General features: G+C 49.1%; 2 pseudogenes; one reads left to right on the forward strand and one right to left on the reverse strand.

Annotated features, from left to right (window-relative positions):
- Window positions 1-20,330: 20,330 nt before the first annotated feature.
- LOC135006173 (5S ribosomal RNA) lies at window positions 20,331-20,449 on the reverse strand (annotated as a pseudogene).
- Window positions 20,450-21,347: 898 nt separating this feature from the next.
- LOC135006172 (5S ribosomal RNA) lies at window positions 21,348-21,466 on the forward strand (annotated as a pseudogene).
- The last annotated feature ends 2,546 nt before the right edge of the window (window positions 21,467-24,012 follow it).

A 24,012-nucleotide genomic window follows, 5' to 3' on the forward strand; every position in this document is an offset into this window, starting at 1 on the left:
CGCGACAAAGGTGCGCGCGCTCTGGAAATGGGGGCGTGGCCACTCAGTAGGGGGCATGTCCTTCAGTGTAGTTTACCACACCATGGCCCTCATTCCGAGTTGTTCACTCGCAAGGCGATTTTAGCAGAGTTACACACGCTAAGCCGCCGCCTACTGGGAGTGAATCTTAGCTTCTTAAAATTGCGAACGATGTATTCGCAATATTGCGATTACAAACTACTTAGCAGTTTCTGAGTAGCTTCAACCTTACTCGGCATCTGCGATCAGTTCAGTGCTTGTCGTTCCTGGTTTGACGTCACAAACACACCCAGCGTTCGGCCAGACACTCCTCCGTTTCTCCAGCCACTCCCGCGTTTTTTCCGGAAACGGTAGCGTTTTTATCCACACGCCCATAAAACGCTGTGTTTCCACCCAGTAACACCCATTTTCTGTCAATCACACTACGATCGCCGGAGCGAAGAAAAAGCTGTGAGTAAAAATACTATCTTCATAGCAAAATTACTTGGCGCAGTCGCAGTGCGAACATTGCGCATGCGTACTAAGCAGAAAAACGCTGCGATGCGAAGAAAAATACAGAGCGAACGACTCGGAATGAGGGCCCATATACGCCTTATACACCACAATAGTAGGACCCTTTACTGGTGCCCCTTTCACATTATACCACACAGTGGGGATAATTCTGAGTTGATCGCAGCAGCAAGTTTGTTAGCAATTGGGCAAAACCATGGGGGTCATTCCGAGTTGTTAGCTCGTTATTTTTTTTCCGCAACGGAGCGATTAGTCGCGAATGCGCATGCGCAATGTCCGCAGTGCGACTGCGCCAAGTAAATTTGCTATGCTGTTAGGAATTTTACTCACGTTTTTTTCTTCGTTCTGGTGATCGTAATGTGATTGACAGGAAGTGGGTGCTTCTGGGCGGAAACAGGCCGTTTTATGGGTGTGTGCGAAAAAACGCTACCGATTCTGGGAAAAACGCGGGAGTGGCTGAAGAAACGGAGGAGTGTCTGGGCGAACGCTGGGTGTGTTTGTGACGTCAAACCAGGAACAACAAGCACTGAACTGATCGCAGATGCCGAGTAAGTTTGAAGCTACTCAGAAACTGCTAAGAGGTGTGTAATCGCAATTTTGAGAATCTTTCGTTCGCAATTTTAAGAAGCTAAGATTCACTCCCAGTAGGCGGCGGCTTAGTGTGTGTAAAGCTGCTAAAAGCAGCTAGCGAGCGAACAACTCGGAATGAGGGCCCATGTGCACTGCAGGGGAGGCAGATATAACATGTGCAGAGAGAGTTAGATTTGGGTGGGTTATTTTGTTTCTGTGCAGGGTAAATACTGGCTGCTTTATTGTTACACTGCAATTTAGATTTCAGTTTGAATACACCCCACCCAAATGTAACTCTCTCTGCACATGTTACATCTGCCCCACCTGCACTGCACATGGTTTTGCCCAACTGCTAACAAAATTGCTGCTGCAATCAACTCAGAATTAGGCCCCGTATGAGCCGAAATTCACATTACACCACACAGAATGAGCCGAAATTCACATTATAGCACACGGTATGAGCCAAAATTCACATTATAGCACAACAGTATGAGCCGAAATTCACATTGTAGCACACAGTATGAGCCGAAATTCACATTATAGCACACGGCATGAGCCGAAATTCACATTATAGCACACGGTATGAGCCAAAATTCACATTATAGCACAACAGTATGAGCCGAAATTCACATTGTAGCACACAGTATGAGCCGAAATTCACATTATAGCACACGGCATGAGCCGAAATTCACATTATAGCACACGGTATGAGCCAAAATTCACATTATAGCAAACAGTATGAGCCGAAATTCACATTATAGAGTGACAGAGGGACAGGGAGAGTGACAGCAGGGACATGGAAAGTGACAGAGAGAGGGACAGCAGGGGCATACAGTAGGGACTAGGGAGAGAGAAAGGCAGCAGGGAAAGATTACCTGTTTAGTAGCGGTTGTGGTCTGCGGTGGGGTGGATGAGGAGGCTGTGGTAGGCGTGGGGTGAAGGAGGCTGTGGGCCTCGGAGATACTGCGGAGGAGGAGGCTGTGGGCGTGCAGAGATCTGGGGCGGCAAAGGAGGCTGAGGGCGGCTGCAGCGGATCTGGGACCAGGCTGGCTTTATTATCCCCCAGTGTTAATGCCCCTGCAGTTATGACCTCAGTAGTTTACCCAACTTTAGTTTAGCCTCCGAGTGGTAATGCCCCCAGTAGTTTAGCCCTCATGCAGTTTAGCCCACAGTGGTAATGCCCCCTGTAGCTATGCCCCCTGTAGTTTATCCCCCATGTAGTTTGCTCCCACTAGTTAGCCCCTGTTAGTAATGCCCCCTTGTAGTTTAGCCCCCAGGTAGTAATGCCCCCAAGTAGTAATGCCCCAGTAGTTTAGCCCCCTTGTAGTAATGCCCCAGTAATAATGCCCCCCCAGTAGTAATACCCCCTTGTAGGTTGCCCTCTTGTAGGTTGCGCCCCTTGTAGTAATGCCCCCCCAGTAGCTTGCACCCAGTAGTAATGCCCCACAGTAGACGCGCCGCTACACATATGGAAAAAAAAAAAACCACACACACTATACTTACCGTGCCCTGCACCCACGTCCGACCACTGCAGTTCTGTAAGGCGTCCGCTCCTCGGCACTATAGCGCGCACTGACAGAGCCGGAAGCCGGAGCTCAGTAGTGAGCTCCTGCCTCCGGCTGACGCTGTGCAGGGAGAGCCGGGCGCCAGCTGGTAAAACAATCTCCCTGCAGCGCCGGGCTAACATCGGGTGAGGTGAGCCGGAGGAGGCGGAACTGCGTTCCGTTTCCAAGTGGAACTGACGGAACGCAGTTCCGGCTTACTTTAACCCCTGCTGAGAAGGCTAACATGACAGGGAGATAGTGGGTGGCTGGGGTGACAGGGAAATAGTGTCAGGAAGTTCTGTCCCAGATCTTTCCCTCCCCGGCTTCCAGGTGCACACTGACACACACGTTACAGGGACCAGGGACACATACACACAGTGTACAGGGGACCAGGGGCACATTCACACACTCACAAATACACTGTACAGGGACCCCCCCCCCCCCCCCGGACGAAAAGTACCTCTGGTGTCTTGAAGTGAAGCTGAAGTGCAGGGTCTGCATGGAGGAAGCCTGGAGGCTGTCCCTGCTCTGGCAGCTGAAGGAAAGGCCATCACTGGTGAGTACAGACACCCCCTCCTCTCCTTACCCACTGGGGAATGTCAGGGCTCCGGTGCATGTAGATGTGGGGAACTTCCTGCACCAGGCCCGCTGCTGCTGTCTCTCCCACAGACTGCCCCGCCCCAGCTCTCTCTGAGCACTGCAGAACGGCCACCGCTACCGACAACCCGCGGTGGCCGTCCATCTCCCGTTAGGACAAGCGGGTTTGAGGGGCATCGGGAGGCTGCACCTGGTTGCCGCACAGCACGCGCCCGCAGTCAGAAGGGTGGGTGGCCGGGCCGCGTGCCTTCAATGAAGGGTAAGTGTGGCACCACTTGAGAGAGCAGCTCTCAGAGCTGTGGCGGCCTGGCTGGTGAGTGCGGAGTGCGGCGTGACGTTATAATATCACGCCGCCCGCAATACGAACTCAATTGGCTGTTTACACACAGGGGTGGAGCTGCATCGCGGGTATCGTCCTCCCAGTCAGCAAATGCACTCCTGGCCGGGAGGACAGTAATTAACCAGTTGAAACTGGCGGTATGCAGTATGGGCTCTCGGGTAGGCTGGGGGGTGTGATCCACTCCAGGCTGCTGGCGCCCTCCTCACTGTGGCGCCTAACTCAGCCGCGTACCCCGCGTAACGGGCGGGCCAGCCCTGGTTATGACACAGAACATGTGTCATAAGTATCTTCTTTGTATTATTTTAGTCATTAATGACAGGGGAGGCACTGCCTCCCCTGACTGCACGTCCCTGCTTTGGATATACTGTCCTCACTATGCACTGCGAAGTCCAATCTCAATATAGGAGGATAGGTCCTTAATAACGTCCAGAGATAAGTCCATCACTACGTTAACTCTTGTCTCACTGTAAAATACTGTTATGCGTACCTACCCATGTATGAAACAGGGCCGTCTTTTCTTATGGGCTCAATGGGCACTTGCCCAAGGGCCCTTGGAGTAAATGGGCCCTAGGCTGATAGCTGAGGGTCCCCTCTTTCCAGGGGTACCAGATTTTTTAAAATCGGCCCTGGGGAACCAGAGATGTCAGACTTCAAAGCAGTGGTCCCCATCCAAGCCTGTTAATTGCTCTTCCCAGCCAGATATCTCGGGTTCTGTCTGACTTAGAGTTTCTCTGATGGTATACTCCAAAAGCTGAGACTCGTCTCACCTTTTGGTGGACACTGGCAGCTTGTCTCTACTATACCCAGAACTAGAGATTTCAGCCTTCAAGCAGCTAGCCCCTGCTCCAGGCTCCACACGCCTGGTAAGCAGTTTCATATTTTCAGCGATGGATTGCTCTGACTCCTGAACTCTGATCCCCAAATCCCCGGTACTCTAGTTTTTTTTTTATCCCATTCAAAGCTAAGAAATCTGTTTCCAGGAACTGGAGATATCTGCAGTCAAGCAAACTGCCCTCCCACCAGAAAATTATTAATATTAAGCCCACTCCAGTGGCAAACGCAGGATTTGCATGGGGGGGTTTCCAGAACTGGGCGGAGCCAATCACGGGGGTGGGGACTGAGGTGACCCAGTATATGCTGGGTCCGTAAAACTAGTGTGTCTGTGTGTGTGTGTATATATATATATATATATATATATATATATATATACATACATACATACATACATACATACACACACACACACAATAGCATATTAAACATGCATACATATATATATATATATATGTGTGTACACACATACAGTACATATATATTTATATATATACACATGTGTATATATATATATATATATCTATATCTATATCTATATCGTGTGTGTGTGTGTGTGTGTGTGTGTGTGTGTGTGTGTGTGTGTGTGTGTGTGTGTGTGTGTGTGTTTATATGTATGTATATACATGTGTATATATGTATGCACATGGATATATTCTTATTATTATCCTTTATTTATATGGCGCCACACGGGTTCCGCAGCGCCCAATTACAGAGTACATGAATAATCAAACAGGAAAACAGCAACTTACAGTTGATGACAGTATAGGACAAGTACAGGGTAAATAAACATAGTTACATCAGCAGATGACACTGGAATAAGTATCAGGTGGCAGAAGACTGCTGGAGTTGATGCAGTTGAAGATTATTAAAGTAAGAATGGATAAGCACATGAGGGAAATATATATGTACTATAATTAAAATAAACTTTTATTGCACTTACAAGTGCCACCAGGAAGACAGCAGGCTGCAGAGGACGCTAGACAGCCATTAATAATACTCATGCAGCAAAAAAAAAAATATATATATATTTTTATTTTTTATTTTTTTTTAGCGGAGGGGGGTTTCTGGGTGCTCGGAAACCCCCCCCTGAGTGCGCCACTGCACTCCACTATTCACCCCTCCTCTGCGTATTAAACACCCCCGAACCACCCTGGGAGTCATGTACCAGGGCCCCTTCATTCAGCCCAATGCCCCCTTCTACAGTTTACTGTTCTCACTCCCGCTCCATCTGTGCAGTAAATAAGTAATTAGCACAAACTACTGCTGCAGGTCCTACTTGCTGAGCGGAAGATAGAACACACCCTACTGCCCGCGGGACATCAAATCTGCTACTGCTCAGTGACGTGCGGTGAGGTCATTGGCTGGGGAGGCACTGGCTTCTCCAGTACATCCCCAGTAGCACAAGAACCAGTAGCGGATCTTGCCACAGGCAAGCAGGACTTTTGCCCGGGGCGCCGCCTTTCCGGAGGGCGCCGCACCATGGCAAGATCCGCTGCTGCTGTGGTGCCCCCCGCTGCCCGCTGTCCTGTGAAATGAAACTAGACGCTACGCGTCTAGTTTCCCTTCGTGGGCTGCCTGCTGTGAAGGGAAACTAGACGCTACACGTCTAGCTTCCCTTGCTGGAGAGGACCTTAACTGTAATGATGTGCGGTGCGCGTTGACGTCATCGCGCACCGCACAGCAAAGGTCCTCTCCACAAAGTTTTCCTTCGTGGAGAGGACCTTTGCTGTGCGCGATGACGTTATCGCGCACCGCACATCCTACTACAGTACAGGGGGCATAACTGACCACGCCCCCTGTATGAAGCCACGCCCCCTAATGCCGCCCGGGGCGTAAGAAGCCCCGGAACCGGCCCTGACAAGAACACAAACCTCAGCTCACTTTTTAGGAACAGCAGATAACATTACACATAATGCGTCCTCTAGTTCCAGTTACATCCTGTAGTGCCAGTTACATGTAATTCCCCCTGTCTCGGATGTGGGGGTGAGCTACCCCCCTGCCCACAGTCAGTCCCATCCTTCCACCAGTGGCATAACTAGAAATTTTTCTCCCCCAAGCCAAAAAATTCTTCGGCGCCCCCCCCCCCCCCCCATAATTGGCAGTAGTAAAGGGACAAAAAAGGGGTGTGGCTTCGTTGAAATGGGCGTGGCTTCACATAAAGGGGCGTGGCATTGCAGGAAAAGACTACCTTATACCCAAGTTTTGCAACCTGCACGCCCAGACGTTAGCCACCACAGGAAAGAAAAATAATCCTGATTCATGCCCCTTACATTATTTGTCATTTTTCCTCCTTATAGTAATGCCCAGTATACATTATGCCACATACTGCAATGGCCCTTAGACATTATGCCACACACAATAATGCACATGACACAATATGCACACACTGTAATGCCCCCGACACATTATGCCACACACCGTAATGCCTGTGACACATTATGACAGGAATCGCAATGCCCGTTATACATTATGCTACACACTGCAATGCCCCTGATACATTATAGCACATACAATGTCTGTGACACATTATGACACACACCGCAATGACCCTGAGACATTATACCACATACCACAATGATCGTGATATAGTATACAACACACCGTAATGCCTGACACATTATGACACACACCGCAATGTCCGTGATACATTATGCCACACACCGTAATGCCCATTACACATTAAGTTCTACAGTAAGGCTTCTAATTACTTTTAAATTACCTGCTCGTTGCCAGGGGTTTCATGCTCTTGGTTCCATGCACGGTGCCAGGGATTTTCATGCTCAGGGTGTCATGCTCGTTGCCAGGGGTTTCATGCACTGGGTGTCATGCTCGTTGCTAGGGGGTAGTGCTTGTTGGTAGGGCCGTGCTCCCAGTGCCACATATGCCCCCAGTGCCAGATATTCCCCCACAGTGCCAGGTACATGCCCCCAGTGCCAAATATACCCCCCCAGTGCCACATATGCCCCCAGTGCCAGATATTCCCCCACAGTGCCAGGTATATGCCCCCAGTGCCAGATATTCCCCCACAGTGCCACATATGCCCCCTCAGTGCCTGCTCCCCCCAGTGCCAGATATTCCCCCACAGTGCCAGGTATTTGCCCCCAGTGCCAGATATTCCCCCTCAGTGCCTGCTCCCCCCAGTGCCAGATATTCCCCCACAGTGCCAGGTATTTGCCCCCAGTGCCAGATATTCCCCCACAGTGCCACATATGCCCCCTCAGTGCCTGCTCCCCCCAGTGCCAGATATTCCCCCACAGTGCCGCCAGGTATATGACCCCAGTGCCAGATATTCCCCCACAGTGCCAGGTATATGCCCCCAGTGCCAGATATTCCTCCACAGTGCCACATAAGCCCCCTCAGTGCCTGCTCCCCCCAGTGCCAGATATTCCCCCACAGTGCCAGGTATATGCCCCCAGTGCCAGATATTCCCCCACAGTGCCACATATGCCCCCTCAGTGTCTGCTCCCCCCAGTGCCAGATATTCCCCCACAGTGCCAGGTATTTGCCCCTAGTGCCGGAAATTCCCCCACAGTGCCACATATGCCCCCTCAGTGCCTGCCCCCCCCCCCCCCCCATTGCCAGAAATTCCCCCACAGTGCCACCAGGTATATGCCCCCAGTGCCAGATATTCCCCCACAGTGCCAGGTATATGCCCCCAGTGCCAGATATTCCCCCACAGTGCCACATAAGCCCCCTCAGTGCCTGCTCCCCCCAGTTCCAGATATTCCCCCACAGTGCCAGGTATATGCCCCCAGTGCCAGATATTCCCCCACAGTGTCACATAAGCCCCCTCAGTGCCTGCTCCCCCCAGTGCCAGATATTGCCCCACAGTGCCAGGTATATGCCCCCAGTGCCAGATATTCCTCCACACAGTGCCAGGTATATGCCCCCAGTGCCAGATATTCCCCCACAGTGCCGCCAGGTACATGCCCACAGTGCCAGTTATTCCCCCACAGTGCCTGCTCCCCTATTCCCCCCCCCCCCCCCCCCGCCGCTCCTTTGTGTTGGAGGGACACGGAGGGCACAGCGCGCTCCTCTCCCGTGTCCTTCCTGGCTCTCCTGCGGGTCTAATAAAGGAAGTGCCGGTTCGTGAGCCAATCAGAGCTCACGAACGGCACTTCCTTTATTAGACCGGCCGGAGAGCCAGGAGGGACACTGGAGAGGCGCGCGCGGTGCCCTCCGTGTCCCTTAAACACAGCAGCGGAGGGAAGGAGACCGCAGATTGACATGCGGACGCTCGTCCGCATGTCAATCTGTTCTAAGTCAGTGGCGCCCCCGCAGCCCCTCGCCCCCAAGCCACCGCGAGGACTGCGGGGGCAGTAGTTACGCCACTGCCTTCCACCAGCCCCTCTCACCTTGGTCCTGCTTAGAGCCGCCGGCAGGAGGAGAGCGCCGGCCGCCACTGCATGGTGCTCTGGGCTTCCCAGCGCCACCTCTGTACCTGCTGCTGAAGATTTGCTGCTGCGCTTGGCTCTCCCCAACCCCCAGCTGCACCTGTGGGGTTCGGAGATCACCAGGCGCGGACGGCTCCTGCCACCAGCAGAAGCAGCAGGAGATGATCAGGGGTGAGGAGAGGAGAGCTGATTATTGGCAGCTCAAATTCCTCGTCCCGCCACAACTTATGGGTGATTGGACTAGCGGGTCCAGCACTGGATCCACTGTCCAATCATATCTGCCTTGCTGACAGGGATGTGCTTTGATGTTGGCTGAAAGCCCATCCCTGTCAGCGAGGCACTTCTATAGGTGCCGCTTTTTACACTGTTCTCAATGGGCTTTTACAGCCCAGTGCTTGGCCCCACCCCCTGCTGTATCCCCGTTCCCATTGTCAAAGGGAGGCACTGCTATCAGTGCCTCACAAACTAGTTTAATGCATTGCAAAGATTAGAATAATATAAAGAGGATACTTAGGACACTGAATATGTGTCATAGGTATCTTCTTTGTATTATTGTAATCATTATGACAGGGGAGGCACTGCCTCCTCTTACTGCACGTCCCTGCTGCTGATAGCACTCCCCATCCCTACTGCTGGAGGATGGGTAGGGGCCCCAGTGCATTGCTGTGCCCAGGGGCCTAAACTGCTGTTAAGATGGCCCTGGTATGAAAAATTGTATGTTTAAACAATTGTGATTAGGTTGGATTACCTTCCTGATTATCAATTGAAAGTGAATGTATATTAAACCTACCACCTGGGTTTGTCAATTCAAATATACAAACCATTTAGGAGAAAACATACAAACTCCACACTTTTAAGAGTTTCTAATGTTTCACTGCACCTTGGTTATATGAATCTTGACAGAAGTGTAACTCTGTTATTTTGTTAAATAACCTTCCTGCATATACTGTCCTTTTTTGGTGGTGAATTGAAGAGAGTACATACAAACTCTATTCTCTCTCTATTTTTCTATTTTAGAGCAAATTTAAGGAAGTTTTAATGTAACTGTACTGCTTGTATATTTACTCTCCATGGTGTACTACGTAGATTAGCTATATATCTCTCTATATTGACCAACCAAGTGCTAATAGTATCATACATAGATAAGCCTGTACGTTTGTACATAATACTGTTTATATAATTCAAAATAGAGGTCCTGCGTGGTTTCACAATACCTCTAAATACAACAGTCATATATTGTCTGACTACAATGATAGCATGCTGATAGATGTAATTCCACAGCAAGTAACGTTCTTTTACTTCCATTGCCTTTTCCCCCCACTCTTGAGCGCTACATTAAATCAACATTGCCACCAAGTGGATAATAACTGTATTGCAGAATTAGTACTAGCACAAAGATAACTGTGTATTCAGGATAGTGCCTATTAATGAGGCAAACTAAGGTAGCCGTCGGTTTTCTTTTCTTTTTTATAAGAAAGCAAAATGTACAATATTAAATTAAACATTTCATTTAAAAAAAACGTTACTTGCTGGAAATATTCAATTAATGTTGACAATATTGTTGGATCTATTAACAATTAAATAGGAGCACAGTGAATTCATGTGTAGCATAAATAACGTTTAACAGTGATTTCAAATGCGTGGGGGTTTTTTTTTTTAATGCATATGCTCACTCAAAGATTTTCTAGTGGTGTCTAACATTTGGGGCCAAATGTAATAGAGTGAGAGTTTCAGAAAGTGAGAGATTTGGTAAGGTTTTTCAGTTTTTTTTTTAAAGTGGCAATCAGGGGTGGATTGGGAACAAAAAGCGCCCCCTGGAAAAATTTGTACTAGTGGCCCCACATGGGCAGGACCAGAGGTGTAAGGTCTAGCCATGGGCCATGGCAGCAGCTCCCTCCCCCCAAGACTGTCCAGATAGTGGGCATGTCCAACATCAAGGGGAAGTTAAAAGGAAATAAAATTAAATGTTATGAGCACATTATATGATACACCTTTAGCATTTAGGAAACTATATCATTCTTTAGAAAGATATATTTTCTTGCTTATTACACCAACCGTATCCCAATCACTATTCACTCAATCTTATATGTCAGCCAAGCAGGCAGACAGAGCATACACTAGATCATCTGCAATCACAGGCTAAGTGGCAAAGTCATTTTCATATATGCAAATTGTTTGGCATTTATTCATTATGGGGTAAATTTACTAAAATTCTTATTTTTCCGAATGAGGTTAAAGTTCAAACACGAATGACATCGAAAGTGTAAATTTGAAACTTTTTTAATTTATTACGACTAATTTACTAAACTGTCGTATTCTGCATTTTCGTATTTACCGATGTCGATGTCATTCGTATGTTTTGGCAGTGTTTTACGGGAGTGAATTGTAAAACACTGCCGACTTTAACACAATGAATCTCGGCCGGATCTGTGATATCCGTGCTGGGCTTCATTGTGCACCTTTCGTAAAAAAAAAAACATTGTTAAAAAAAAAAATTAAAAAGGCGTGGGGTCCCCCCTCCTAAGCAAAACCAGCCTCAGGCTCTTTGAGCTGGTCCTGGTTGAAAAAATATGGGGAAAAAAGTGACAGGGGTTCCCCCATATTTAATCAACCAGCACCGGGCTCTGCGCCTGGTCCTGGTTCCAAAAATACGGGGGACAAAAAGCGTAGGGGTCTCCCGTATTTCTGAAACCAGCACCGGGCTCCACTAGCCAGGTACATAATGCCACAGCCGGGGGACACTTTTATATTGGTGCCTGCGACCCTGGCATTACATACCCAACTAGACACCCCTGGCCGGGGTACCCTGGAGGAGTGGGAACCCCTTAAATCAAGGGGTCCCCCCCCTCCAGCCACCCAAGGGCCAGGGGTGAAGCCTGAGGCTGTGCCCCCCATCCAAGGGCGGCGGATGGGGGGCTGATAGCCTTTTTGACAAAATGTGAATATTGTTTTTAGTAGCAGTACTACAAGTCCCAGCAAGGCTCCCCCGCAAGCTGGTACTTGGAGAACCACAAGTACCAGCATGCAGAGGAAAACCGGGCCCGCTGGTACCTGTAGTACTACTACTAAAAAAATACCCCAATAAAAACAGGACACACACACCTTGAAAGTAAAAGTTTATTACATACATCCACACCTCCAAACATACATACTTACCTATGTTCACACGAGGGTCGGTCCTCTTCTCCATGTAAAATCCATGGGGTACCTGTGGGAAAAATTATACTCACATAATCCAGTGTAGATCGGTCCTCTTCTGTTCTTTTTGTAATCCACGAACTTGGCAAAATAAAAAAATGAACACCCGACCACGCACTGAAAGGGGCCCCATGTTTTCACATGGGACCCCTTTCCCCGACTGCCAGGAACCCCCCTGACTTCTGTCTAAGAGGGTTCCTTCAGCCAATCAGGGAGCGCCACGTCGTGGCACCCTCCTGATTGGCTGTGTGCTCCTGTAGTGTCTGTCAGGCAGCACACGGCAGTGATACAATGTAGCGCCTATGCGCTCCATTGTAACCAATGTTGTGAACTTTGTGGTCAGCGGTTGACCGAAAGTAACCTCACCGCTGACCACAAAGTTCCCACCATTGGTTACAATGGAGCGCATAGGCGCTACATTGTATCACTGCCGTGTGCTGCCTGACAGACACTACAGGAGCACACAGCCAATCAGGAGGGTGCCACGACGTGGCGCTCCCTGATTGGCTGAAGGAACCCTCTTAGACAGAAGTCAGGGGGGGTTCCTGGCAGTCGGGGAAAGGGGTCCCATGTGAAAACATGGGGCCCCTTTCAGTGCGTGGTCGGGTGTTCGTTTTTTTATTTTGCCAAATTCGTGGATTACAAAAAGAACAGAAGAGGACCGATCTACACTGGATTATGTGAGTATAATTTTTCCCACAGGTACCCCATGGATTCTACATGGAGAAGAGGACCGACTCTCGTGTGAACATAGGTAAGTATGTATGTTTGGAGGTGTGGATGTATGTAATAAACTTTTACTTTCAAGGTGTGTGTGTCCTGTTTTTATTGGGGTATTTTTTTAGTAGTAGTACTACAGGTACCAGCGGGACCGGTTTTCCTCCGCATGCTGGTACTTGTGGTTCTCCAAGTACCAGCTTGCGGGGGACTTGCTGGGACGTAGTACTGCTACTAAAAACAATATTCACATTTTGTCAAAAAGGCTATCAGCCCCCCATCCGCCGCCCTTGGATGGGGGGGACAGCCTCAGGCTTCACCCCTGGCCCTTGGGTGGCTGGAGGGGGGGACCCCTTGATTTAAGGGGTTCCCACTCCTCCAGGGTACCCCGGCCAGGGGTGACTAGTTGGGTATGTAATGCCAGGGCCGCAGGGACCAATATAAAAGTGTCCCCCCCCTGTGGCATTATGTACCTGGCTAGTGGAGCCCGGTGCTGGTTTCAGAAATACGGGGGACCCCTACGCTTTTTGTCCCCCGTATTTTTGGAACCAGGACCAGGCGCAGAGCCCGGTGCTGGTTGATTAAATATGGGGGAACCCCTGTCACTTTTTCCCCCATATTTTTTCAACCGGGACCGGCTCAAAGAGCCCGAGGCTGGTTTAGCTTAGGCGGGGGGACCCTATGCATTTTTTTTTCAACAAATTTAACACTTTCCCACCCCTTCCCACTGATAAACATGCACGGATCTCATGGATCCGTGAATGCCTATCAGAACACGATTAAAAAAAGCAGGTTTGTTTTATTTTAGCACTTTTTTACGATTTGTACTTTTTCACGGCAGTGTTTGGCTATTGCCGGCAGTGTTTGTGAATTACACTTTTTAGTAAATTACCGAGTTCTACCAAATTACAGGCGTATTTGACCGATGGTGTATTCATTCATAATTTTTTTCTTTGAGTTCCAAAAAAATACGAATGCCCTCATCACTGCCGTGATTTGAGTTTAGTAAATTCCCGAGATGACACTTTGAAGAAAAAACACCATCTCGGTCAAAATCGGTAGCTTAGTAAATTTCCCTATATGTCTATATATAGGACCACATATCCTCAAACAAAACAGGCCCCACGGGTGCGTCGGCCCACCGGGATTCTTCCCTGTAGACCCTATGACCAATCCGCCTCTGGTGGCAATCATTTACACAGCAAAACCTGGTTGATCTTGCAGTGTAAATGATTGCCACTTTAAAAAAAAACTGCAAAACCTTACCAAATCTCTCACTTTTTGAAACTCTCACTCTATTAAATTTAGCCCTTGGTGTGATTTCGCCGCTGCCATAGCTGTCTATGGTGCCAAAATGCTTTGACTGCTTTAGCTACTTACAATGAAGCAATGAAAAGGATAGCATTTTGGCGTCTATTTACTAAGCTTTGGAGAGAGATGCATACCCAAGATGCTCATTCTGTACATACATGGTTTTTGATGCAGTGTTAAATTGAGCAATGTAGCAACATCTCCAGATCATATCAGCTCGCTCTAGGGCGGGATGTACTAATAATCTTCGCAGACCATCGCCTGCCATCGCACTGATGCCAATCACATATGTACTAACATATGTGATTAGTATCGCAATATGATGGCAGTGGCCCCCTGCCAAGATTGGTGGTCCACAGGAGAGGTGTGCAGGGGCCTCCGGCGGTCTCCGTCACCTCCCAACATCGGGAGGTGATGTCTGCTGTCAGACCCGGGCTCCTCCTCCTCCCTGCAGCCGGAAGTACAGATAGCTGTGTTCCTGCGGGAGGAGGAGGCTGGGATCCGGGACTGTGACAGGAGCTGTCGGAATACAGGTATGGGGGGAGGGGGGCGGTGTGAGCGACACTGGGCTTCAGATGCGTCAGGATGCATAAGAAGCCCAAAGGCTTCTATAGGGAATCGCCATAAAAAAGATGGCGATACCCTCCGCATCTAAAAGCGGGTGGCCAGGTCTTAGTACATTTGAAAATGCAGTAAAATCCCCCAAAACGGGGGGGGGGGGGGGTTACTGCATTTTTCCTTTAGTACATCCTGTCCTTAGTCTGAACAAGATTCTACTTAGGTAGAGATTTATCAAAGCTTAGAGAGAAGGGTAAAGTACCAACCAATCAGCTTCTGATTGGTTGTTACTTTTTCTCTCTCCAAGCTTTGATAAATCTCCCATGACACAGATCAGGAGAGGGGTCAGTTACTACATGACCTCCCTGGAGAATGAACTATCAATATAGTGCTGCACTATGGCATCAGATATTACTGCAGTAAGCACTGATGCCGAATGTAATTTAGCTGTTAATACATCTCTCCCATTATCTTATACAAGCTGTGCTGTGTCCAGCAGGGGGCATAGCAAGCCTGGGTTATGCTAACAAAACACTGAGGATAAACGTGAGGTCTGGAGCAAGTCAGGTGCAAATTGAAGGTGAAACAGGGGGCAAATATGGGAGAGCATCTATAGAAGGGAAGGGGAAGATATGGCAGAGCATCTGAAGGGAGGGGACAGATACAGGAGAGCATCTATAGAAGGGAGGGAACAGATATGGGGGAGCATCTATAGAAGGGAGGTGACAGATATGGGGGAGCATCTATAGAAGGGAGGGGGCAGATATGGGAGAGCATCTATAGAAGGGACGGGGAAGATATGGGGGAGCATCTATAGAAGGGAGGGGACAGATACGGGAGAGCATCTATAGAAGGAGGGGGCAGATACGGGAGAGCATCTATAGAAGGAGGGGGCAGAGACGGGAGAGCATCTATAGAAGGGAGGGGGCAGATATGGGGGAGCAAGACTGCTTTCAAACCTTCCTTTTCTAGGAAAGGTTATTGAGAAAGTGGTTGCAAATCAACTGGAAACCCGCCCAACCTATGATATTTATGATCCATTCCAATCAGGATTCAGGAGAAGACCTAGCACTGAAACAGCCCTGGTGTGTGTGTTAAATTAAATAATCTTCTGATGACAAGACACAGAGGTGACTGTTCAATATTAATCCTTCTGGATCTCTCTGCAGCATTTGATACCGTGGACCATGGGCTTCTGATTGAGCGACTGATACATTTTTGTGGACTGGATGGCACAGTCCTAAGCTGGTTCATATCATTTCTCACAGGCTAGTCACAGAGAGTATCGTCTGGAGTATACTCATCACCATCAGTGCCACTGCCATGTGGGGGTAAATTTACTAAGATGGGAGTTCTATTTAAGATGGGATGTTGCCCATAGCAACCAATCAGATTCTACTTCTCATTTATCTAGCACCTTCTAGAACATATTAACTGGAATCTGATTGGTTGCTATGGGCAACATCCCATCTTGAATAGAACTCCCATTTTAGTAAATTTACCACGTGGTGTCCCACAAGGTTCTATACTATCCCCCATGCTTTTTGCAGTATACATGCTCCCGCTGGGTGAAATAATCAGGTGCCATGGGCTAGTCTACCACTGCCATGCAGATGATACACAACTGTACGTGTCCTTTGCCTAGGGCACTGATAACCCAATAGCAACCCTAAATGGCTGTCTAGCTGAGCTTTAGGAGTGGATGAGTGCCAGTTGGCTGCGACTGAACCCAGATAAAACAGAGGTCCTTATGATAGGACCGCAACATCAAAGGACAAGACTGCAGCATAGCCAACCAACTGGACTCAGGAATTCAGAATTACAAACCACTGATTGTGTGCGGAACCTTGACACTTAAACATCAGATCTCTGCCACAATCAAATCCTCATTCTTTCACCAGAGGAACATAGCCAGAATCAAGCACTTAATTCCCTCAAATGATCTGCCAAAAGTCATACATGCATTTGTATCATCTCGATTAGACTACTGTAATGCCCTCTACCTTGGTCTCCCAGCAAAAGAATTGCAGCGCTTACAGCTGGTGCAAAACACAGCTGCCAGGCTGTCATCCAACCAGCCCAGCTCTAGCCACATAACACCCATCCTCTACTGCCTTCACTGGCTGCTGGTAAGATGGTGAATCATCTTCAAGATTGGCTTTCTGAGTTTCAAAGCACTACATGACCAGGGCACAAGGTACCTGAAGCAGCTTCTGACCCCATACTGCCCCACTCGATTACTGTGATCTATAGATGAAGGACTTTTAGCAGTACCTAGAATCTCCCGTAATTCATCTTGGGGTCGAGCTTTTAGTCATGCGGCTCCGACTCTATGGAACTCACTTCCCCGCACAGTGCGAGAGGCCCCAACTATAGAATCCTTCAAAAGTAGACTCAAGACTTTCCTTTTTACTCAAGCATTTCCATAATGTCCCCTTATTATCTCCATGCTTCTGTATTTTATGAAAAGCTGTGCCCTCAGTAGTTGTGCCCTCAGTAGTTGTGCCCCCAGTACTGTGCCCCCTGTGTAGCTGTGCCGCTTACAAAATAAATAAATACATAAATACTCACCATCCCCGCTCCTGCTTCCCAAGCGCCGATGCCCTCCATCTCCGGCCGCCGGCGCTGCTCCTCGGATCTATGGGAGAGATATCATGACGTCTCTCCCATAGCACCTCATAAACACTAGAGGTCAATTATGACCTCTAGCATCTATGGCCGCTCCAACAATGCTGTGCGGTGCACGATGAGGTCATCGCGCACCGCACGGCACCATCACCAGTAGCAGATCTTGCCACGGTGGCGGCGCCCTCGGGATGGCGGCGGCGCCTTTGGTGTAACGGCGCCCCCGGCAAAAGTCCTACTTGCCCGTGGCAAGATCCGCTACTGTCTGTACTATATTATGCTATAAGCGCTTTGAGTCCTATTGGAGAAAGGGCGCTATATAAATAATAATAATAATAATAATAATAATTATTATTATTTTCTATAGAAGGAAGGGGACAGATATGGGGGAGCACCTATAGAAGGGAGGGGACAGATATGGGGGAGCATCTATAGAATGGAGGGGACAGATATGGGGGAGCATCTATAGAATGGAGGGGACAGATATGGGAGAGCATCTATTGAAGGAAGGGGACACATATGGGAGAGCATCTATACTGGCAGTGACAGATTTGGGAAAGCATCCATACAGAGGAGAGAGCAAACATAGAGATTCAGGGCCTAATTCAGACCCGGTAGCTGCAGCGGCAGAGTACGCAGGCTGAAGGCCAGTGCTGTGTGTCAATCAGGCAGAGGTGGTCATGGGGCAGTCGGGGGCGTGTCAGCGGCATGGGGGGGTGCGGTCCGGTCAACAGAGGCGTGTCTGGGCTGTTTCTGGGGCGGGTCGTGGTGGCTGCTTGACGTGACACGCAGCTATGGTGGCCAAAAACATGGCGGGTAGCTGTCTGCCTTCGCAACTAGGCTCGCCGTGCAATGCTTGCACATGTCTGCAGGGGGGGGGGGGCAGAGGCGTAACAAGGGTAGGGCGAGTGGGGCACGTGCCCTGGGCGCCTTGGCAGGCCCAGGAGAGGGGGGGCGCCGCCGGCGGCCAGGGCATCATGCCCCACTCGCCCCCATCACGCCGAAATGTGAGGAGAGGAGAGCGCAGCGTCTCTCCCTCCCCTCACTGCCGCCAGAGCACTAACAGCGCTGCCAGCAGTGCTGCGTGTGTCCGGTCTCCGGCGTTAGCCAATCAGAGCTTGCGGAACGGCTCCTGATTGGCTGCCGGTCCGCGAGCTCTGATTGGCTGGCGAACCGGCGCCACACAGCAGCCGGAGACCGGGAGCGGTGAGGGGAAGGAGAGGCGCTGCGCTCTCCTCCCCTCACAGACACAACAGCAGGTGAGTGACCGGGGGGTCGCACAGTGGGGCATGTATCTGGCACAGTGGGGCATGTATCTGGCACAGTGGGGCACAGTGGGGCATGTATCTGGCACAGTGGGGCACAGTGGGGCATGTATCTGGCACAGTGGGGCACAGTGGGACATGTATCTGGCACAGTGGGACACAGTGGGGCATGTATCTGGCACAGTGGAGCATGTATCTGGCACAGTGGGGCACAGTGGGGCATGTATCTGGCACAGTGGGGCATGTATCTGGCACAGTGGGGCAATGTATCTGGCACAGTGGGGCATGTATCTGGCACAGTGGGGCAATGTATCTGGCACAGTGGGGCAATGTATCTGGCACAGTGGGGCAATGTAACTGGCACTGTGGGGCATGTATCTGGCACTGTGGGGCATGTATCTGGCACAGTGGGGCATGTATCTGGCACTGTGGGGCAATGTATCTGGCACAGTGGGGCACAGTGGGGCTTGTATCTGGCACAGTGGGGCATGTATCTGGCACAGTGGGGCACAGTGGGGCATGTATCTGGCACAGTGAGGCATGTATCTGGCACAGTGGGGCACAGTGGGGCATGTATCTGGCACAGTGGGGCAATGTATCTGGCACAGTGAGGCAATGTAACTGGCACTGAGGGGCATGTATCTGGCACTGTGGGGCAATGTATCTGGCACAGTGGGGCATGTATCTGGCACTGTGGGGCAATGTATCTGGCACAGTGGGGCACAGTGGGGCATGTATCTGGCACAGTGGGGCATGTATCTGGCACAGTGGGGCAATGTATCTGGCACAGTGGGGCAATGTATCTGGCACTGTGGGGCAATGTAACTGGCATTGGGGGGCAATGTAACTGGCACTGTGGGGCATGGATCTGGCACTGTGGGGCAATGTATCTGGCACAGCTGGGTATGTATCTGGCACAGTCGGGCATGTATCTGGCACTGTGGAGCAATGTAACTGGCACTGTGGGGCATGTATCTGGCACTGTGGGGCATGTATCTGGCACTGTGGGGCAATGTATCTGGCACTGTGGGGCAATGTAACTGGCACTGTGGGGCAATGTAACTGGCACTGTGGGGCAATGTATCTGGCAATGTAACTGGCACTGTGGGGCAATGTATCTGGCAATGTAATTGGCACTGTGGGGCATGTATCTGGCACTGTGGGGCATGTATCTGGCACTGTGGGGCATTGTATCTGGCACTGTGGGGCAATGTAACTGGCACTGTGGGGCATTGTATCTGGAACTGTGGGGCATGTATCTGGCACTGTGGGGCATGTATCTGGCACTGTGGGGCATTGTATCTGGCACTGTGGGGCATGTACTGGCAATGGGAGAGAGAGAAAGCTCTTGTGTGGGTGCACTCTTGGAAAAAAAGAAAGAATTTTTCAATTAGAGAAAGATAATGTTAAAACATATTTATTAATCACTTATAAATTAAAACAAAATACCCTTCTATGATCCAATGAATACACAAGAATTTATAAGTATGCAAAAGAATGTTCAAAAATATTAAAATGTTCTGGTCATTAAATCGTGAGAGAGAGATTAGAAAGGTTGCAGACACTGGATAGTCTGACAGCCGTTTCTCCTGACCAGTACAGTTGTTCTGTATTAATGGGACCCAGAGAGGAGGTCAGTGTACATATTTTAACATAGAAAGACCACTGAATTAGGTCAATTACTATGTACTTTACTGATTACCATTGGCGCCGACAGGCATGCATACAGAATGTATGTCAAAAAAGTCCTAATGAGGAAAGGGATATGAGAAGAAAGAGCAGAAATAGATACAATTAGTGGTGATACTGCTGTTGGTGTCTTCCCTTCAGGGGAAGGGGAATAGTTCCTGTCCTACAACACCGGGTATTCCCAGGGAGTCTCCCCTCCCGGTACTGACCCAGCCCAACGCTGTTTAGCTTCCAAGATCGGACGAGATCGGGCATGGGCAGCGTAGTATGATAGTAGGGAGGATATCTACCAATGAGAGTGCACCTATGTATGACCGGAAGTGAACAAGCCCACGGGCGAAACGCGTTTTCTACGGACTCTACAGCGGGACCTTCCCATGGAGGCTTCACTGGTTACCATCCACTTACTGCATTTGACTCTCTGAGTATATTGGCTCTTATCTTTATATATCAATCATTGCATGGTTGACCCTATGTGTATATAGGTTTCTACTTTCAGTATAAGCTATTACTGTGCTGTTTTTGTGTTATAGGCACTTATTTAATTTCTTCATTGCATGCACAGTATAGGTCAGAGGAGACAGTCACACACACACACACAAAATAACAAAACAAGTTCCTTGTGTGCATAAACCCAGTTCATTTACCTGAGTAACTATAGGGTGATTTCACCTTTGGTATACTGCATGTCTATATCTGACTTAGACAGTATGTCCTATTCAATATGTGTGTTGGGCTAGCTGGCATTACCTATCCACTGAATTTGACTCAAACCTATCGTACACAGCATTTTTTCAGAAGCATTTTTTCTTACCTATAATGATTTTAGTTTTTTTTCAGCCATATACTCAGGGTATGTGTATACTAAGAATGTATAGTCATTTTGCATCCTGATTATGAACTCCTTTTGACCTATTTATCCCGTTATTGGACATTGGTTCCCTTAATATTATAACGGTCAATTAACCTTACATTTTTCTATCTTTACTCCTACTTTTCTTTCCTATCTGCCTATCATCTAGTGGACTCTCATCCCCGATCCAGGGTACACGTCGCCACTGAGTGACAGCTGTTCTACCCTGCCTAACGTGGAAAGTAGATCCACGCACTACACATTCTATCTTTTCTGTTACTCTTCATTTTCATACATAGGTGCACTCTCATTGGTAGATATCCTCCCTACTATCATACCACGCTGCCCATGCCCGATCTCGTCCGATCTTGGAAGCTAAACAGCGTTGGGCTGGGTCAGTACCGGGAGGGGAGACTCCCTGGGAATACCCGGTGTTGTAGGACAGGAACTATTCCCCTTCCCCTGAAGGGAGGACACCAACAGCAGTATCACCACTAACTGTATCTATTTCTGCTCTTTCTTCTCATATCCCTTTCCTCATTGGGACTTTTTTGACATACATTCTGTATGCATGCCTGTCGGCGCCAATGGTAATCAGTAAAGTACATAGTAATTGACCTAATTCAGTGGTCTTTCTATGTTAAAATATGTACACTGACCTCCTCTCTGGGTCCCATTAATACAGAACAACTGTACTGGTCAGGAGAAACGGCTGTCAGACTATCCAGTGTCTGCAACCTTTCTAATCTCTCTCTCACGATTTAATGACCAGAACATTTTAATACTTTTGAACATTCTTTTGCATACTTATAAATTCTTGTGTATTCATTGGATCATAGAAGGGTATTTTGTTTTAATTTATAAGTGATTAATAAATATATGTTTTAACATTATCTTTCTCTAATTGAAAAATTCTTTCTTTTTTCCAAGAGTGCGCCCACACAAGAACTTTCTCTCTCTCCCATTGCCAGTACTTGTACTCCCTAGCTCTGGGCGCACCACCAATAAGGACTACTATCGAAAGATTGTATCTCTCTTTCCTATAGTTTAATTGTCCGCTTTTGGTTTTTTTCTCAATATATTCAATATCAGCAACAGCCTATCACACACCAGTGCCCAGTCGCCCCTTTCTTCTATACTGTGGGGCATGTATCTGGCACTGTGGGGCAATGTATCTGGCACTGTGGGGCATGTATCTGGCACTGTGGGGCATTGTATCTGGCACTGTGGGGCATTGTATCTGGCACTGTGGGGCAATGTAACTGGCACTGTGGGCCATTTTCAGTGGCCACACCCCTTCTGGTGTGTGGCCACGCCCTTTTTTCGGCGCGCGCGCGCACATGCTTCTTTCTCTTACGTCCTAGAGGATGCTGGGGACTCCGTAAGGACCATGGGGGTATAGACGGGCTCCGCAGGAGATAGGGCTCCTAAAAAGAACTTTGACTATGGGTGTGCACTGGCTCCTCCCTCTATGCCCTCCTCCAGACCTCAGTTAGATCTTGTGCCCAGAGGAGAATGGGTGCACTGCAGAGAGCTCTCCAGAGTTTTCTGTGGAAAAATAATTTTGTTAGGTTTTTTATTTTCAGGAAAACCTGTTGGCAACAAGCTCCCTGCATCGTGGGACCGAGGAGAGAGAAGCAGAGCTGGCTTGTTAAGTTGGGCACTGCTTCTAAGGCTACTGGACACCATTAGCTCCAGAGGGAGTCGGAACACAGGTTTCACCTGGGGTTCGTCCCGGAGCCGCGCCGCCGTCCTCCTCACAGATGCCGAAGATAGAAGCCGGGTGAGTATGAGAAGGCAAAGAAGACTTCAGGCGGCAGAAGACATCAGATCTTCATGAGGTACCGCTGTGCGCCATTGCTCCCAGTCACACACACACAAGCAGGCACTGAAGGGTGCAGGGCGCAGGGGGGGGCGCCCTGGGCAGCAATATTCCTCATATTTGGCATGGATAAGCATGGATTAGGCTGTGGCACAGTAAATCCGGTAACCCCCGCCATTTTTCTATAGAAAGTTGATGGGACCGAAGCACGCCGTCGGGTGGGCGGGGCTTGATCCTCAGCACTAACCAGCGCCATTTTCTCCACAGAGACTGCATGAGGAAACGCTGGCTCCCTGTTCTCTCCCCTGCTGAGCTTCACAGGCTGGAAAAAGGAGGAGGGGGGCACTTTGGCGACGCAGTGAGTGGAGATTACAATTATATACATATAACAGCGCTATCTGGTCATATATTCCAGTGTTTTTAAGCGCTGGGTGTGTGCTGGCATACTCTATCTCTCTGTCTCTCCTAAGGGCCTGGTTGGGGTTTTGTCCCCTTATAGGTAACTCCCTGTGTGTGGGGGGTGTCGGTACGTGTGTGTCGACATGTCTGAGGCGGAAGGCTTCTCCAAGGAGGTGGAGCAAATGAGTGGTGTGTCCCTGTCGGTTGTGCCGACTCCAGATTGGATGGACATGTGGCATACTTTGCATGCAAGTGTGACATCTTTACATAAAAGGCTTGATAAGGCTGGTTTAGGGGGGACATCAGGCGGTCAATCCTCAGATTGGACCGACTCACAGGGCCCGTCGGGGTCTCAAAAGCGTCCCATAACACAAGACACTACTACAGACACGGATTCTGATTCCAGTGTCGACTATGACGAAGTAAAATTGCACCCTAGGGTGACTAAAACCATTCAGTGCATGATTGTGGCAATAAGGGATGTGTTGCATATTGTGGATGAACCCTCGGTCCCCGACACAAGGGTACACATGTTTAAGGAAAAGAAACAGATTATTAATTTTCCCACATCTCATGAATTAAATGAGTTCTTTGGAAAAGCTTGGGAGACTCCGGATAAGAGACCGCAGATCCCAAAAAAATTTTTTATGGCATACCCTTTCCCTAAGCAGGACAGGGAGATTTGGGAATCACCCCCCACTGTGGACAAGGCCCTGACGCGCTTGTCCAAGAAAGTGGCACTACCGTCTCCTGACACAGCGGCCCTTA

Source organism: Pseudophryne corroboree, unplaced genomic scaffold, assembly GCF_028390025.1.
Source record: "Pseudophryne corroboree isolate aPseCor3 unplaced genomic scaffold, aPseCor3.hap2 scaffold_2081, whole genome shotgun sequence".
Lineage (NCBI taxonomy): Eukaryota > Metazoa > Chordata > Amphibia > Anura > Myobatrachidae > Pseudophryne > Pseudophryne corroboree.